This window comes from Pogoniulus pusillus, chromosome 24, assembly GCF_015220805.1.
Source record: "Pogoniulus pusillus isolate bPogPus1 chromosome 24, bPogPus1.pri, whole genome shotgun sequence".
NCBI classification, from domain to species: domain Eukaryota; kingdom Metazoa; phylum Chordata; class Aves; order Piciformes; family Lybiidae; genus Pogoniulus; species Pogoniulus pusillus.
This window is the reverse complement of record NC_087287.1, coordinates 12640788-12657599: the sequence shown is the minus strand read 5'-3', so window position 1 is coordinate 12657599 and position 16812 is coordinate 12640788. Positions and strand designations below refer to the sequence as shown.

General features: G+C 40.1%; 1 long non-coding RNA gene across 1 annotated transcript in view; it reads left to right on the top strand.

The window, feature by feature from the left end:
* The window catches only part of LOC135186331 (uncharacterized), a 29744-nt gene extending 13468 nt beyond the window's left edge, over positions 1-16276 (top strand). The window contains exons 2-3 of the long non-coding RNA XR_010306824.1: positions 15510-15669; positions 15810-16276. This is a non-coding gene — a long non-coding RNA (uncharacterized LOC135186331). The remainder of the gene's footprint in view (positions 1-15509; positions 15670-15809) is intronic.
* The last annotated feature ends 536 nt before the right edge of the window (positions 16277-16812 follow it).

Genomic DNA, 16812 nt, shown 5'->3' with positions numbered 1-16812 from the left:
AATATGATGACAGTTGGTGTATTTGGCATTGAGATCTGTGGATATCTGCTCTCATGCTATGTTGTCAATTTACAGGATTAATAGAGTAGATGGTCAGTCGCTGTGCAGACACTAAAAATTTACAATGTCAATCTTCAGCTCTATTACCCTGCATTGGGGTGAAATGTTGTGCAAATCAGCTCTTCCAGCTACAGACAGAGTGCTGTATTTGAGATAACCACTTAGAGAGTTACTGGGAGTAGTGCTGGAGTTAAAAGTAGGAATACAACATGTTGATCATATAAAGTAAGAAAAGTCCAATTACTGCTTTGGGCATGCTTCTGGGCTTAAGAATATTTGTTGTGGCTGTGGTATGCTCTGTCATGTACATGTGGTTTGACCACCTTGCTTGAACTACAGAGAAAGCCTCTAGGACTGAGGGGAATCTGTTGCCCTTGTGAAAGGAACTAAGACTAAAGAGTGAGCAACGTATTGGTTACTGGGCAGTATCATAAAGCTCTCCTTATTTTTTCTTTTGTCTCAGTTCAGTGCACTGTGTGCCTGTCAAAAATTATCTGGAAATATTGCATGGCAAATCAGACAAAATTTAACCAGGGATCTTTTACTATGCCCTTTCACTGTTAGATCTAGGAACCACTTCAAACCATGAGTTAAGAGGGTTGTTGTGATCAGTTTATCAGAGTAAGAGCAGTTAGTTTTTGGGAGGCCATGCTAGAGTCCTCTTCACTCCTAATAAGGCATTGATACCTGTATAGATCTGATTTTCCTGTTGCTGTCCTCCATGGCACCTGTGAGAAGAGATCTACTGCCGTCTGGCTTGCAGATTCCCAACTCCAGCCTAGGACAGCTCCAGCTTGACATGCAGTTTGTATTGCTGGGTACATGTATGTACTGGATTATCTGTCTTTCTCCTTTGAAAGATGGACTTTGGAAAAGTTCTTCCTCTTTCAGATACTGGTCATATTTTATATGAAAGGAGTAAAGGAAGCTTATAAAGGTGAAAATGACACTTAGAAATTAATTTCTCTAGGAATCTGGTCTTAATATCTACACTGAAGAAGTGAGAAAAGTCTGAATCTGAAAGGAGCATGTTTCAGCTCTTCAAAGATGTTCTCTATATAAAATGATAAAGTTTCTTGGCAACTGCATGTCAAAATTAGGAAGAAAACATTGGAACAGAAGAATTTAAAATTTATAAATTGCTCTAATTTTCACCAATTAGATAGAAGTTTCATTTCACTTGTAGCATCTTATCCCAAATTAGACTGGGTTCTACATGGAAAAGAAGACTTTACCTGTTAAACACTGAAGAGATAAAACCAGCTGAAGAGATAGCAGCATATGTTACCCACTATATGGTATGATTAGCATGAAAGAACATCACAATATTTATAAGAGAATTGTTAAACAGCACAAGCAATAACAATGATGCTGGAGTTTGGGAAATAACCCTGTGCCAAGGCTTTCATGTTTCACTTTCTTGCTTTTAACATGAATAATACACCAGTCTGCACTGGCAAAACTAGTAGGGCAGATGAAGGGGATAAAAAGAATCCCCAACACGGACTCGACATCTTCTCCCTCTTCTCCCAGGCAACCAGCAATAGAACAAGGGGACACAGTCTCAAATTGTGCCGGGGAAAGTATAGGCTGGATGATAGGAGGAAGTTGTTCACAGAGAGAGTGATTGCCATTGGAATGGGCTGCTCAGGGAGATGATGGAGGCACCGCCCCTGGAGGTGTTCAAGAAAAGCCTGGATGAGGCACTTAGTGACATGGTCTAATTGACTGGACAGGGCTGGGCGCTAGGTCGGGCTGGATGATCTTGGAGGTCTCTTCCAAACTGGTTGGTTCTATGATTCTATGATCTACCTGAAAGCCTGTAAATTATCTGGCCAAGCTGTAGAGATATTTAAGTCATCAATACCACAGGAACAGAAGATGGCATAGGGAACAGTGTCCATTCTAATGACACATGAGGTAGAAAACCAGGAATTATGGAAAATGTGTTACTGAGTGTTTTAGAAAAACTATGTCATGCTGAACATCAATGCACACATAGGCAAAAGAAATCTGCATCTCTCCTGAACCCGACACAGCATGTGCCTAACTTGGGATAAGTGAGTTTACACTATGCCATAATGGGAAGACGATCAAAGTTGAAGGACAAAATGAATTTTTAAGGGCTTTTTAAGATGTGGAGGGACCCATTAAACTCAGTCACTTTCTGCCTAAGCTCACTGAGTTCACTCTTCTTATCATTCTGAACTGTCTAATGATTACTTCAGTTCTGTCTGAACTAGAAGTGCGCTTCTCTCTTCAACTGGATCTTTGTTAACAAAGTAAACACAATTAAATTTTAGCCCACACATATCGAATCCATATAGTAGTAAAACATTCCTATTGCACCTATCTACAGATGTGTGGAAGAGCTTTAGAATACCTACCCAGCTGAAAAATGCCGAAGAACTTAATGGATGTTTTGCAATGTGTTAACTTTTTATTCAGCCATTATGGAGTTCATTCAGTTTTTACTTATGGTCTAATAGGCTTTAGGACAGACTAAGTTGTGTCTTTGCATCAGACCCTGTAAGCTTTGTTTGTAACACTTTCCTGGGCTGAGTGCCTCTGCTCAGGCATTGTTGTGTGGCCATGGCATACAGCTAAACCCTGCTGACACCTACTGAGGATCTTCTCCACTATGTTAGTCTTTCTTTGGTAATATTTTTGGTAATTATTTCTTAATACTATCGTCCACTTCAAGGCTTTGTGACAGTACTCTTCAGAGAGTAAAACACCACCATAATTGTTAGTATGTGTGTGGATTACATAAATTATATGTGGCCACTTTGAATTTGGGAATATAAAGTTTACTAATCCCTTATTTAGGGATGCAAGGCCTGATACCTTTGCATTCAACAGAGGTAATTATGCTTTGCCAGTCAGCCTTGACAGCTGATTTATGTATTGTATGACCTTTATGTCAGGATGCAATAGTGTGGTGGTTTGGGTATTCCCCACCCCCCCACTTTAGAAATCACCCAGCTTAGACTCAGACGGTTCTGGCAATATGAATGAAGCTTATATTTACAGCTAGCACAATATACAAGCAGATATTTACAGTATATACAGTTATAGACAGAAAATATGAAAATAAAATGTAATACAGAGACACAGCTCCCCTCCCAGGAACCTGAGTCCCCAGGAAGGGCCCTCAACCACCCCTTCACCTTCCCCTTACCCCTCTCAACCTTACCCAGTCCCAAGGAAGAATAGAGGTTTGACCAGGGGATTAGGAAGCAAAGTGGGTTAGTCCCAAAAATGAAGGGTGAGGTTAGAGAGTAAGAAGCAGCTCAGCCAGCAGCCCAAGTGAGAGTGATGCAGAGTGTGTTATCTATATTCTTGACTTATGTTTTTATACATCTCAGCAAGCCTATGAGGGAAGTAGACATCACCATTGTTTCCCTTTCACAGCCTGTAATCTAGTTCTTCTCACCCAAACATTCTAGCCTGCTTCAAACTAGCACAAATGGGAGCAAGAGGGAATGGGGACTAGGTTGTGCTAAATTCTGCTCACCTTCATTAAGGCATTTTGTGCTGCTTTCCAGAGCATTGCTATGGACTTTTAAACAGTCAAAGGATTTCCATTCCAGAGAGGTTTGGGGTTGAGTGGTGAATCACTCCCTCATCTTAGTTACAAGAGTGTCCATTTGTCAGAGCTCTTCAGGATATTTTCAAATGAAAGATGTTATCAGACATCAGATAATGGATGCATACAAACATTGTCATAGAATAATGGGTCCATGCAAAATTATTGTGATCAGTAAATATTTGGGAAAACCCAAAAAGCTCTCTGTGACCGATGTAAAACACCACCAGTGAGTATTTAATCTGCTTCTTTTAAAAATGGAATTTTCAGCTTAAAGAGGGGAACTTTTCTCCTTGTTTGAAAAATTGAAATAGAAAAATGAATATTGAAATGTATTGGCTTGGGATTTTCAACGCAGTTTAAATAACTAATTAAGAAAAAGTTGCAGGGAGGAAAAACATTAAAATATGCAATAATTTATTTTTAATAAGTGTAAAACAGATTATTTTAATTACCACATTTTTAAAAATATGGGGCAAATAAAATGCCTTAAATTGTCATTCATAGAGATTTAGATTTGAAGTGCAGAGATTAAAGCCTTTTATCAGTAGATGTAGACAAAAGACTTAATGAATAACGAGCATAGAAATTAACTGAAATGACAGAACCCCCTCTGCTACATAGTTTATTTCTTTCTTGTTGGTTTCCCATGCTTACTGGCTTTTTTCACATCTTTGGTGTTGCTTTTTAGAATGGACTGTTAAACAGGTGAGGCTTCTTGGTGTCTTCTGTATCAGTATCTGGTTTTTATAATGTTTTTAAATGGCTTTGAAATACACCTCTTTGCCTTCAGAATAACAGCTATCTGGCCGGCTTCTGCTGCAGAAGAGCTTAAAGGTAGATGCTAATCCTTTGGATTTTTTTACACTTTATTTCCCAGTTGCCCAGATTTCTATTGAAATCTTCATCAGCAAAGTTGCCAACATTGCCTGATGCCAGTCAAGCTTTGGCAAAGGCTGCACACCCTAGCTGGAGTTGATATTTCATATTACTACATAAATTCCAGATCCAAGTGCTCCCTATTTATCCTGCAACTTTTCCAGAGAGGTTTTGAGATCTGTCAGTGTATGGACTCAGCTGTCTGGCCAGGGTGTCTCTTGGAGCACTGTATGTAATGGAGGAGATCTTTGCCTTTTGATGTAACAAAGACAATAAAGAAATAGAGCACAACCAAGCAATATTTTTCTATGTTATGTCAGGTGGGGGTAAGGGTTCCTTCTCTGAGCACGTGGTTTTGGCTGATTTGCTGCACGAACATTTAAATGCCATGCAGTCTGTGTTACTCCGTGCTTATCCAAAACCAAAGTCTGACCCTGAAGTGCTGTGTTTGCCCTGGTTGTTATAAGGTTGCATGCTCGTTGTGAATAAATGAGTAATTGTGCTTTAGAGGCCTGTGTTTTAGTTCAGCCTGTCAGGGCTGCTGAGCCAACAAGCACAGAAAGTGCTGTATGTTGGCATCCTCCCAAAAAGTTAGAGGTCGTGAGCCAAAAACCCCAGGAAAGCCTTTTGGCTTTCCCGTCAGCCTGATGTGCTGGAGTTCAGAGATGCTGATCTCACTTAGAACTGGGCAGCAGGAGGAGCAGAGAGGTAGCTGTTGCCAGTGAGAGGAGGGTGCAAGTCTTCCAGCAGCGGAGGAAACTGCCCTGCCACTGGGCAGGAAAACAAGTCGTCTTATGCCACGAGTTTTTGCATGAGAAATAGTTCTCAACCTTTTTGCTTGTTTTGCATGTGATATCCCTACTTGTTTAAGGTAGATGCACTGAGAAACCTGTATCTGTAAGCTAGAACAGTTTGGTTGTGTCTCACTCTTACTTAAGTACTCCAAATCTTTCAGGTAGGGAAAAATAATCTGGGTGGTTGATAGGAGTTTTGCTATTTCATAAGGAGGATTTGGTCCAATGGTAGCTGAAAGCACTCAGCCTTTGCCAGGATTTAATTCCTTGTGAACTCTGACGTGGAATGAATGCAACATACGTGCTACTGTTCCTCTATAATTTAGCATCCCTTTTTCCTGTATGTGTTTTCTTTTTTTCCCTCTCCCCCATTGGTCTCTGTTAAAGCTGGCTGAATGGTTTACCCTTTATAGCTGGGATCCCTGCAAGGGGGAGACTCACTGTTTTTACAGGCCCCTTAAGACTCCAGCTAAAAGGTACTGGAGATTTGCCTTCGCTTGCCTTGGTAATGTTGCTGTTTTTGGATCCAGGGGCCTCCAGTTCAAATCCCCCCAGTAGAGTTACATTCCTCACGAAGTAAAAAGGCACTCCTCAGATTAAAGGAACTGGTTGAATGCCGCTGTGTAGACCAGTAATGTGCTACAAGGGTACTCAGTTCTTTAGCAGAGATTGTGATGTGCTGCTAGGGGACTTCTCAGGCACTGTTACTTAGAAATTACATGGTGCTACACCAGCTCTGGGACTTGTAGATTTGCATTCATTCTGCAGCTTCATTAACAATTTTAACTGGGACATATTTAGACTACTCAAGCTGCTTCTATAGGGTTGATTATTTTGTCTTGTCCTTAGAAAACAGCTTATCCTTGTGAAAATAACATATAAATTGTACTATTATATTTAGTGCTGCAAGCTTTGCTGTTGCTGTTAGTTTTCCTTTGAAGTTGCTGAATTTCTAACAAATAATGCCTCATGAGTTAAAATCCACCATTGTAAGAATATATTCTGTGCCTTTTCTCTCAGTGATTTCTATGAACCTCTGTCATTAGTATGGCTATTGTCTAGAGAATAGAGGAAAAGAGGAAGGATGTTTCAGTAAGACACAAGATGCTTCAAACTTGTCATTGGATCCAAGGGAACGTATTAAATCCCTCTGTGCCTCCATCTTATCTATAAAGCACATGTAGTCATATCTGTTCACCACTGGAGCATTGTGTGTGCCTTAATTTGTCAAAGGGTTTAGAATGTCTTCTGTGGAAGCTTTTCTAGTGATTCAAGTGCTGCTCTTGCGACCACAGGTGTTTTGTAGGATATTTTGTTTTAAAACCATGCAGAGTCATTGTCCAGATACAGAGTCGTGGTCCAGGATCTGTTATTTAGTTGTCACTGCTGAACTTCCTTTTGTAGCGCTCAAGGGTCCAAAACAACCTCTCTAGACAGAGTGTTTTGCCACTATGAGACTGGTACTGTTGAGACTAAAACATCAGGATTGAAGTTTCTGTCATAATTAAAATGATCTATAATTATCAGATCATTAGCTGCAACATATAAATCCATCAGTCTTCATTTCCTCTTTCTGTCCTTCGGAGCATACAATGTGACAAGGTGTAGATACTTGTTTTGTTCTTCGCAGAAGTACAGGGCAGTAATAAAGGTACATGGGCAAAGCATAATAGACTTACATGGACTTAGACATCACAAGAGCAAACACACTTCATCATAGAACAGAATCATAGAATGGTTTAGGATGGAAGGGGCCTCAAAGATCATCCAGTTCCGACCCCCTGCCATAGGCAGGAACACCTCCCGCTAGAACAGATTGCTCAAGGGCTCATCTAACCTGGCCTTGAACACCTCCAGAGAGGAATCATCCACAACCTCCCTGGGCAACCTGTCCCAGTATCTCACCACCCTCACTGTGAAGAACTTCTTCCTAACATCTAGTTTAAATCTCCCCCTTGCCAGTTTAAAACCATTACTCCTCATCCTGTCATTACAAGACCCCTCCCCAGCCTTCCTGTAGGCTCCCTTTAGATACTGGAAGGTTACTGCAAGGTCTCCGGGAAGACTTCTCCAGGCTGAAGAGCCTCAACTCTCATAGCCACGTATTATTCCATTTTACATTGCAAAAATCCATCTTGCCTGAAATTAAAGCTGCCACTGCATTTTTAGTCCATGATGGCATCTGAGACTTACCTGTCCTGTTCATTTTGTGGAATTCTGTGGGTGCTATGTTTGTAACACTTGAGATTCAGAAGGTCGTCAGTTCTGAGGGGTTCAGGACATTCAGTTCTATGCAAAGCCTGTGGTAATCCTTTTATTAATTAAAGAACATGCCTCACCATTTCATCACTTTTTAAAGTTTCTTGTGTAGATGCTTAAACAAACAAGGAAAAAGGACAAGCCTAAATACTGTTAGTTAGCTTCTCACAGGAAACAGTTGAATGAAGTGACCATCACACTTGATAACGCTGAGGAAAGCGGTGAAGAGTAAACTAGATGGGTGAGCACAGGACGGCTTAGAGGTGAACAGGAATGAAAACACACTGCAATACCAAGTCACTTTTCAGTGGCTTTTCTGAGAAAAAGAAAGGGAGTCATTTCTGAGGATTTTTGAACAAGTGTTTGTCAAGATCCAGAGGAGCAGAGATTAACAGTATCTCTGTCCACAGGAGCTAGACCAGCTCTTATGGATTCCGTGTTGTGAAATTAAGGTGCAAACGAGACCATATATCACCATGAAACTGTTTATTAAAGGATAAGGTTGGGCAAAACGGAGGGAGAGAGGGGAGAAGGGGGAGAGAGAAAGATCAGAACAGAGTGAGAGAGGGGAGAAAGGGGAGAGAGAAAGGTCAGAACAGAGGGAGAGAGGGGAGAAGGGGGAGAGAGACAAAGATAAGGAGAACGATGGAGAAAAGAAGAGGGAGTAGGGAAGGAAAAAAACCTGTGATCATATTACCCTCAGCCGCGGATGAAGGGGAGAGAGAGAGATGGATGCGTGGCCCAGGGATGATCTTCTGTGGAGTTTCTCAGAGGTTCTCCAGGCGGTGTGCAGTTCTGGTGGTCTGGTGATGGTCTGCCCTCGGTGGTCCGGTGGAGATGTCACTGGTGGTCCGATGAAGGTGCCACTCTTGGTCTGGTGGGGATGCCACACTTAGTCTGCTGGGAATGGCACTGGTAGTCCGATGGAGATGGCACTGGTGGTCTGGTGGGAATGCCACACTTTGGCAGGCATTTCTCCTGCCTTTTTATACAGTTTTTTTCTCAGTGTCCAGCTGCAGCCCCCCCCGGGCATCTTCCTGTGCATTCCCATGCATCCGCAGGGGTCCGGCGTCGCCGGGGGGAGGGCCTCCGCCCTCTCTCGGCTACATCTGTCCACACCCTGCATACACATCCCTTGGGGGTAGCTGAGATAAGGTGTAGGCTTCCTGGGCAGTCCAGCCAGGGTGAGGTCTAGAAGTTTCAAAGGTATTTTCTGTTGATTTGCATCCCTGAGCTTTGGGCTAAGCACCGAGTCTGAGTCCCAGGAGTAACAAGATTAAGGAGAGATGATGCAATCTTTGTTGATTAAGGAGGGATGATGCAATCTTTATCTTTGTTGATTAACAAGAGAGAGGATCAGACTCTCACAGTGTTTCAGGCTCTTTACATTGCCTATACATTTTCACATAATTGCCTGTGCTGGAGCTGCACAAAGGCTTTGGCTGCATGAGGTGGTCTGGGAATTAAGTGGTGACTTGGCCTCTTCATTGGGAGTGGCCATCTTTCCTGATCACACAGACTGTAATTTTTTTAAACTCTCTTACATTTGACTGAGGAAGTCGTGTGTGACATTTTCTGCTTTTTTTTTTTTTTTTTGTTGTCCCTTCTGCTTTCTAAAAATTATTCATAGTGTGTAGCATGGACCAAATGAGGACTGAATGACTTTTGCAGTGGCTAAGGAATGACTAAAGGTTTTGGTTTTTCTCTGCTTCTAGTCCACCTCTTTCCTGACTTGTTGGAATTGGTTAATGTCTTTCCTGTGTAGTTACACACTCTAGGTGAGCTTTCCTGTCGCAGAAGGCTTAACAATGACTCTCTTCTGGTTATGAGCTTTGATGCCATAAGAAATGCGATCATTTAAGGTTGTTCTTTAAAAAACAAATATGGCATTCACTGATGAAATAATCTGCTTTGCCATGCATTTTGGGCAGCATTCAACTTTTCCCAGCTTTTGGTGAACTAATTTATGTCATGACTAAGAGCAGCTAGCTGGTTTCTGAAGAAATCCCTGCTCGTTGTTGTAGAGAAAACACCTACTGCTTGGTTTTTTTGAGTACGTTTAAGCGCTGAAATTTTTTCTACACGCATCTGAAAGAACGTGCATCTGCATTTCTGATGGTTGCCATTGGGTGGTGCCAGGCAATCAGTATATACAGTATGAGACAATGGTTTCTTTTGCCAGGTATCAAAAATCAAACGAGTTCAAAAATGGGATTTCAAATAATTCACAGCGCAAATAAACGCAGCAGCCAGTGCAAATAGTTACTTCGATGCCTTTTAAACTACTAAACATAAAGGAAGGCTCTGTCTGAGATATTCTGCTTCACTTGTGTCTGTGTATGTGTGTACATGTGGAGATATCTATACCTACTCATGTCTGTAAAGTTTGAATTGAGATGTGTTTTTGCCCCAAGGATACTGATGCCTTGGTTTTGATCACGTTGTACTAATGTAGCTTAATTAATTGCCCTCTTAATGTCTCTGCTAACGTTCAGCCTTTTTTTCCCTTGCCCACGTAAAAACTGATTGGAGATAAATGATAGATTTCTAGCTTTGGAGGAACAATATCTATTTAATGCGTGTTTAAAGAGGACTAATTTGCTGCCGTGGTTCACAACCGAGAGCAATGAAATATTAATATATTTTAAATACCTTCTCTCTACCTGTATTATGTTAATGATACAGATGTACCAGTTTATTCTTTGAGCAAACTCATTTTCTAAAGTATTTGTTTTATAATAATTGAGGGTAAAACAGGACTGTGGTTAATGAGAGGGAGATACAAATGTTTATTGCTTATCACACTTGAATAGGCTGCTGTCTGTGTAAGATAAAATTATAATAATTGGGAATAAAATAATTAAAATATAGTATTGACCACTGATTATGCTGATTAAGACAGTCTGAAATGCTTGATTTCACAGTTTAGTTTATATTCACTTCTAATAAAGGTATCGAGGGCTTATGTTTCTAAAACCATATCCTGAGGAGGGGAGTGAACGTTCACAACTCATTTCCTCTCAAACACCTTTGTTAATATATGAAATGAAATGAAATGTGGCATGCGGCCTTGCAACTGAATAAGCTCAAATTAAAAATCACTTGTTTAACCTACATGGGTTCTTAGAGCTTCTGAGTTACTGGGAGCAAACCAGTAGTTCTTCCCATAAATTTTAGATGATGCTGTTTTTTTTTGCCAGATTGTGGCAACTTAACTTATTTTTTTACCAAAAAACCCAAAAGACAACAAAAAAGACCTCAACAACTACAAAAATCCAACCCAAATGTCCTCCCTTTGCCCCACCAATCCTTCTTTCTGTTTTAAAAAATAATTAACTCAAATGCTGCCTAATAAATGAGTTGAGAATTTCATATTCACAGAAACTTGGAGATTCACTATAAATAACTAACAGCGTAACAAAATGAATCCTTTGTGCTTCAAAGTTTTTGAGCACATGAATTTTCCCCTCAGTGAATGGGAGTAAGACCTATTTGTATCTAAGATGATGCCCTGAGTGACATTTTTGAGGTGAAGCCTCTAAAATATTTGTAGTAACTTAGATAGTGATTAACCTGTATAGACCTTTTACTCTTCTTTAGACTTTCATTTAGACGTTGGACTTTTTTTGTGACCATACATCGGTGGTGAATGTACACATTAGGACTCTCCAAAGTTTTACTTTGGGAATGTTTTCTTAGAGCATTTCAAAACGCTGAAATCCTGGAATACCAAGGAAAGGGGATTGTGGTGAGGTGGGGGAGAGGTGAGGGAAAGCAAAGGTAAAAGCAAAAATTTATGTATGGAGCATTTTGTCTGTAATCCTAAAAGTGAGACTACTAACAACAGCAGTGATGAGCTTAGCCAGTTCTTGCAGCTAATGCTTTTGCCAGAGTCAAATCTGATTGACATCTCATCATAAATTTCTATTCCTTGTAACAAATATTCCCCCCCCCCCCCTATTTGCAAGTGCCTTTTTAAGATGCTTCCTTTAAAACAATGTAACAGTCATTTGCAGCTTTTATGGCATCTAAATGTATGCTGTTATGCTGGCTTGGTTCTACTGACATTTTAACATTGTTAATAATCACTGGCCATTTGCGTGTGCTGTGTAAAGGCATAATGTGCTTTTACATAAAACACTGTTATGAGTGCTCATTATCTTGTGAGGCAGCAGTTATAATGAAAATTAAACAATTGCAAACTTGCTTTGCCAAGTGTTTTTAAAATAAATTTAACCAGGCTGATTCACAGCTCCTACCTGATTCTGAGGAGATGTATATCAAAGCTGCTGGAGAGTTGCATGCATAAATTCTTTCATGCAGTCATGAGAGCTGTGCTCGATAAGCTGCTAAAACTGATCAGGAGATGCTTGTTACACAGGCAGGATCCTAGCAGGGCATGAAATAAGTATAAACCTTTGAAACTAGTCTCTGTGGTACCTATAGTTAAACGGAGTTTACAAATGACCTCTTACTTACAGGTAGCCGCAGAAGTACTAGATCTGTAATCTACAAGCTGCTGCTGCTCTTTTACTAAGGTCTCAAAACTCTGGCCATACAATTGTGTAGTTAAACAACGGCAAAGTAGTTGCATTTCCCAAGATCAAAAAAAAAAAAAAAAGGTTGAGCATGTAAATAGGGGCTATTGATTTTTTGGTTTACAGACAAGTTTTTACCCAACATTTTAGTCAATTGACATAACTTTTCTTGCAACTTCTCCAGAATTTCTACATAAAATAACTTTAACAATAACTATTCTAATAGTGGAGTGATAAGAAATCGAAGCATTTTTCTCCATGGTGTCTGCATTTTAGCAGCCAGATAAGGATCTGGCTATTTCAAATCGACTTTGAAAATGAAAGTTGCTGAGCACCCTTTCAAAGCTGAGCTAACCAGTACGATTAGTGTATTTTCTGATGCACTTCTCTTCTGTTATGATACCTGATGTGTCCTTGCAGGACTGTGTTCAACTGCTCCTCCGTCTTTTATGGTAATGCAGCACTTAGAAGGCAGGTTGTTCCAGTACTGCAGTAGTTGGGGAAAACAAATTTCCTTTTTTTTTTTCATTTTTTTTTTTTCCTACAGACATTTAATTTTGAAAGCTACCGAGTCAGAGAGGCTCCGTTTCAAATTACCTTTCTTCATTAAAAAATAAAATAACCAGGAGGTCTTGCACATTATGTCACTAAATCACACAGTAAGAGGGACCATCAAAGAATGGTGGGAATTATCACAGCAGCTTGCTACTTGTTAGAAGCATTTACCTCATGACCCTTTCATTTGCCTACTGCCACTTTAGTTTAAGAGTGACAACACTGTGTAACACTCTGCACTTTCCGCCTCCCCCCCTGTTGCCCTCCCTCCTCCCTGTTTCCCTTAGCACCAGATGCCTTTGTAAAGCAGGCTGGTGAAGCAGTGAACAAAACCTTGTGGGATAAGTCTGACACTGGAAGTTAATGATTATCAGTCGAAACAAAACACTTGTTTACATGTTGTAGTCATTAGAGGTTCCAGTCAGTCATACCTCGGCTGGGATTCCTGCCAAATGTTTTGAGGGTTCTTTCACAAGCTGTGCAGTTTTGTAAATACAAAAGCACTCTTATTAAGCCTTTTTAGTATTAGACTGCGCAATTAAGATTACGGGTAATTAGATTCCTTTATTGGGAGTAGAATGGTCCAAGATACACACACAACTTTCTTAGCTACAGGATACCACTGGATCTCTATTTGGGTGTTCCATTACAGATCAATGACTAAGAGAAACTATTTTGTATTGTGCACATTTTTTCTTTATTAAAAATAGCACTCCAAACTTGAGGCGATATGGATTTTTCCTCACCTTCCTGTCAGCACCTCTGTTGCAGCCATAAAACTTTCTTTTTTTGATTAGCATGTCTCAATTTGCTGGAAACACTTTACTTACATCCTTTTTAGTGTTGCTGGCTTTTCATTTCAGCCTTATTACAACCAGGATTATGGAGATGATTTGACTATGAAGGAATTTAGGAAAATTTCCAGTGAGCTAAGGATGACTTTAAGTTAACTGCAGGATAACAGAGTTGTAGGAATGAATGTTTCTTTTAACACCTGTGAATTAGTTCATACCTGAATAAATAAATAATCCCTGTGGTATTTGAAGTTGGTATGAAGCAGCTCAAGTCCCACCATTTTCCTGTAAACACTTTAATCATGCAAACATGCATCTAATACAAATAACCATGTGAGCCGGTGAACCTGTTTCACATACTCTTCTGCTTTGACAGAATTCTCTGAATTCATCATGATGGTAAATTATTTAAGGTTTGGGAGGCCATCTTTTTGTAACTGTGAATTGTAAGACAACTGAATCACCCATACATATTTTATCTCTATTTTTTCCTTTGCCCAAGAAGATATCGGTTTTAGTTGCTCCAGTGCAGGACTGCTCGCTTTGACATTTCCCGGTTGTCTGTAGTGCTAGGCAATAATTAAATATCAGGTGCATAAGCTGCTCTTTAATTTGACATGTGTGCTCCAGGCAATAAACACATGCAGTGCAACGTGGGAGTGTAATTGCTAAGGAATAAAATCTTGTACCAAGTGAGATCATTGTATCAGGTACTGTGTGACAGCTCATTTGATCATTATGCCCAGGCTAAAGAGGTTGCCTAATTAGTTTCCATTAAAACTCACCCTTTAATCAGGAATTATTCTTGCATAAAGAATGTCACTTGGTCCAGATGAATGAACAATGGTTCCCCCTTGAGATTCAACTATCTGTTACACTTGGGATGCCATATGTCTTTTCAAACAATTCAGCTACAGCAATACTCTACAAATTTGGATTTGATAGCACTACGAAGTTTTGCATTTTCTTGGTACCAGCTAGCATTCTATAGAAAGGTAGCACACTGGATTTCTGTATGAACTTCATCAAGCCAGACATGCTATGTGCAAGCAGCAGGAAGTGTGCTGTAGCCACACAATTGACTAATGGGCCTCTCTTAACTAATGTGTCTTCATTGTGGTATACATTTTCTAAGTGGCATGCAGGGTGTATGTGCTTATTACGTGGAGCTAGGCTTTGGTCTCTCACCTAGAAATGTCAAGGTTCATCTAAATGTAATATTTTGAAGGGAAATAACTTTCTAGGTGTTGGAAGGTTTTTGTTTGTTGTTGTGTTTTGCTTTGGTTTGGTTTTTTTTTGGTTGACAGTAGTGTTGTCAGCCAAAATTGATCACAGAAGCAGCTGTGATTTATTTACTATTTTTATCCCTGCCACTGCAAAATCTCACAACTTAAGTCCCTTTCACCTACTCCCACAAGACACATGAGTCCCAGTAGGCTCATATGTATTGCAGATATGGAGCTCAGTTGTTGGGTACGTTTCAATTTGAGGCAGAACTGTACTCATACAAGTTCTTGGTTGTCTAGCTGAGCCATGTCATCTACCACGTAGCAATTGCAGTAGCTCATCTAAGAAGACCAAAACCAACTCTCTAAAAGAGTCTTCTCCCTCTTGCCATACATGCTACTACTGTGTAGTTGTCTTCCAGAACAGCCTTGTATATACTCTCCAGGTGGAGAGCAAGAGACTTTCAAGTCAAAGCTCAGCCCTTGTAGTCAGTGGCCTCAGTCAACCTGATTAATATACCTGCTTCTACAGATGAGAACTTGTGTTGTAATGATTGCAAAATGTCACTGTCTGGACTGACAGTTTGAAATCTGGCATGCCAGTAGAGCAGCAGCTTCTCTTACTCTCCCCAGAGGCAGTTTGGTGCCAATCTGTGAGCTCAGTTTCCCTTCTGTTGTGGAGGACTGGTGATCCTATCTGTCAATATCTACACTGACTGTATCTGCCCGTGCAAAGTCCTACTGCTTTTTACTTCAATCGTTTTGATGCAACCAGAAGAGCAGGTCTCAAAAATACTTCTCCACTCTTTTTGCAGCTCAGACTGCTACGGACACCTGTTGCATTTGGTGGAACAAAAGAAAACTTCAACCACCACACTTTACAGCTTTGCATGCCAGGAGGCAATGCCCATCACAGAAATGGATGGTGGCACGGAACAAGTATCATATAGGATGCCTGCTCCAAGTTCATCATCGGTAAGTTGGAATGCTCTAAACTTCATACTCAAGCATCAACTGTATGGGATTTTACCCAGCAAGAGTATTGCTTAAGGCAATAAGACATGCATGCAAGGTGAAATTAAAATCCTTAATATTTCTTATTGCTATTGCTGTAGGTGCCTCCATTTTCCATACCAAATAATGTCATACTCAGTGACAATGAAACACAGGAAAAGTGGCTAAAGCACAAGATTAACATAGAGAATCTGAGGAGAAAATAAATAGTTTGAACATCTACTGTGACTCCTTGAGTAGAAAAGGCTTTTAGTTTGCTGGTTTTCATACCCTCAACTATGCATTTAGGAATACTCTGGGTTGTCTGAGGATGATCCGCCTTTACCTAATATTTTCTTTCTGGCTGTGGTCAACCTTCTCTGACACATCAGAGGAAGATGGAGGAAAAGGGGAATAAATCTTCCTGTGAGCACAGAAATTGAATTCTATTTTCCTCTAGCTTCTTGTGGTTAATTCATGGTATTCTGACATCGTCTTGTATGTTTTACAGCCCCTTCTGTTATCTAGCAAACATATCCTTACTTCTCTCAAAAGTTCCTAATACCATTCCTAGTTTCTTTTCACGTCCTATTGTGGTTTATTCAGAGTTACAGACATCAACTGGTGTTAGTTGCTGCCTCCTGACTATTAAGTCCAAGAGGATTTGCTGTACCTTAGTTACTGCAGACCCAACAAATGCCTGGAGGGGTTTCATGATGATGATTTATGCAAATATTTTATTGAGGCCTCTAGTTGGTAACCAGACTGCTGTGATGGTGTGCAGGGATAAAGATCAATTATTGTTAGAATGATGGGAATTATTTGGCTGTAATATCTTTATTTTTAAGGGGCCTATGGATAGTTCAAAGGAAGGAGATATGTCTAATAATCATGAATGAAGTGCCTTCTAGTCTTCAGGTCTCTCTCTTAGAAGCCTGTGTGTTGAAGAACACATGAAATATTTGTAGATAATTGATTTAAGAGCAGACCTTCAGTGATCAAGACTAACATAATTCTTCAGTGGGGGAAAAAATGAAATGTAAAGCATTTGTAGAACAAAATACAACTGTTGTATTAATAATAGGTAAATTCAACAGCATTAACGGTGATAATCTTTGGTACAAA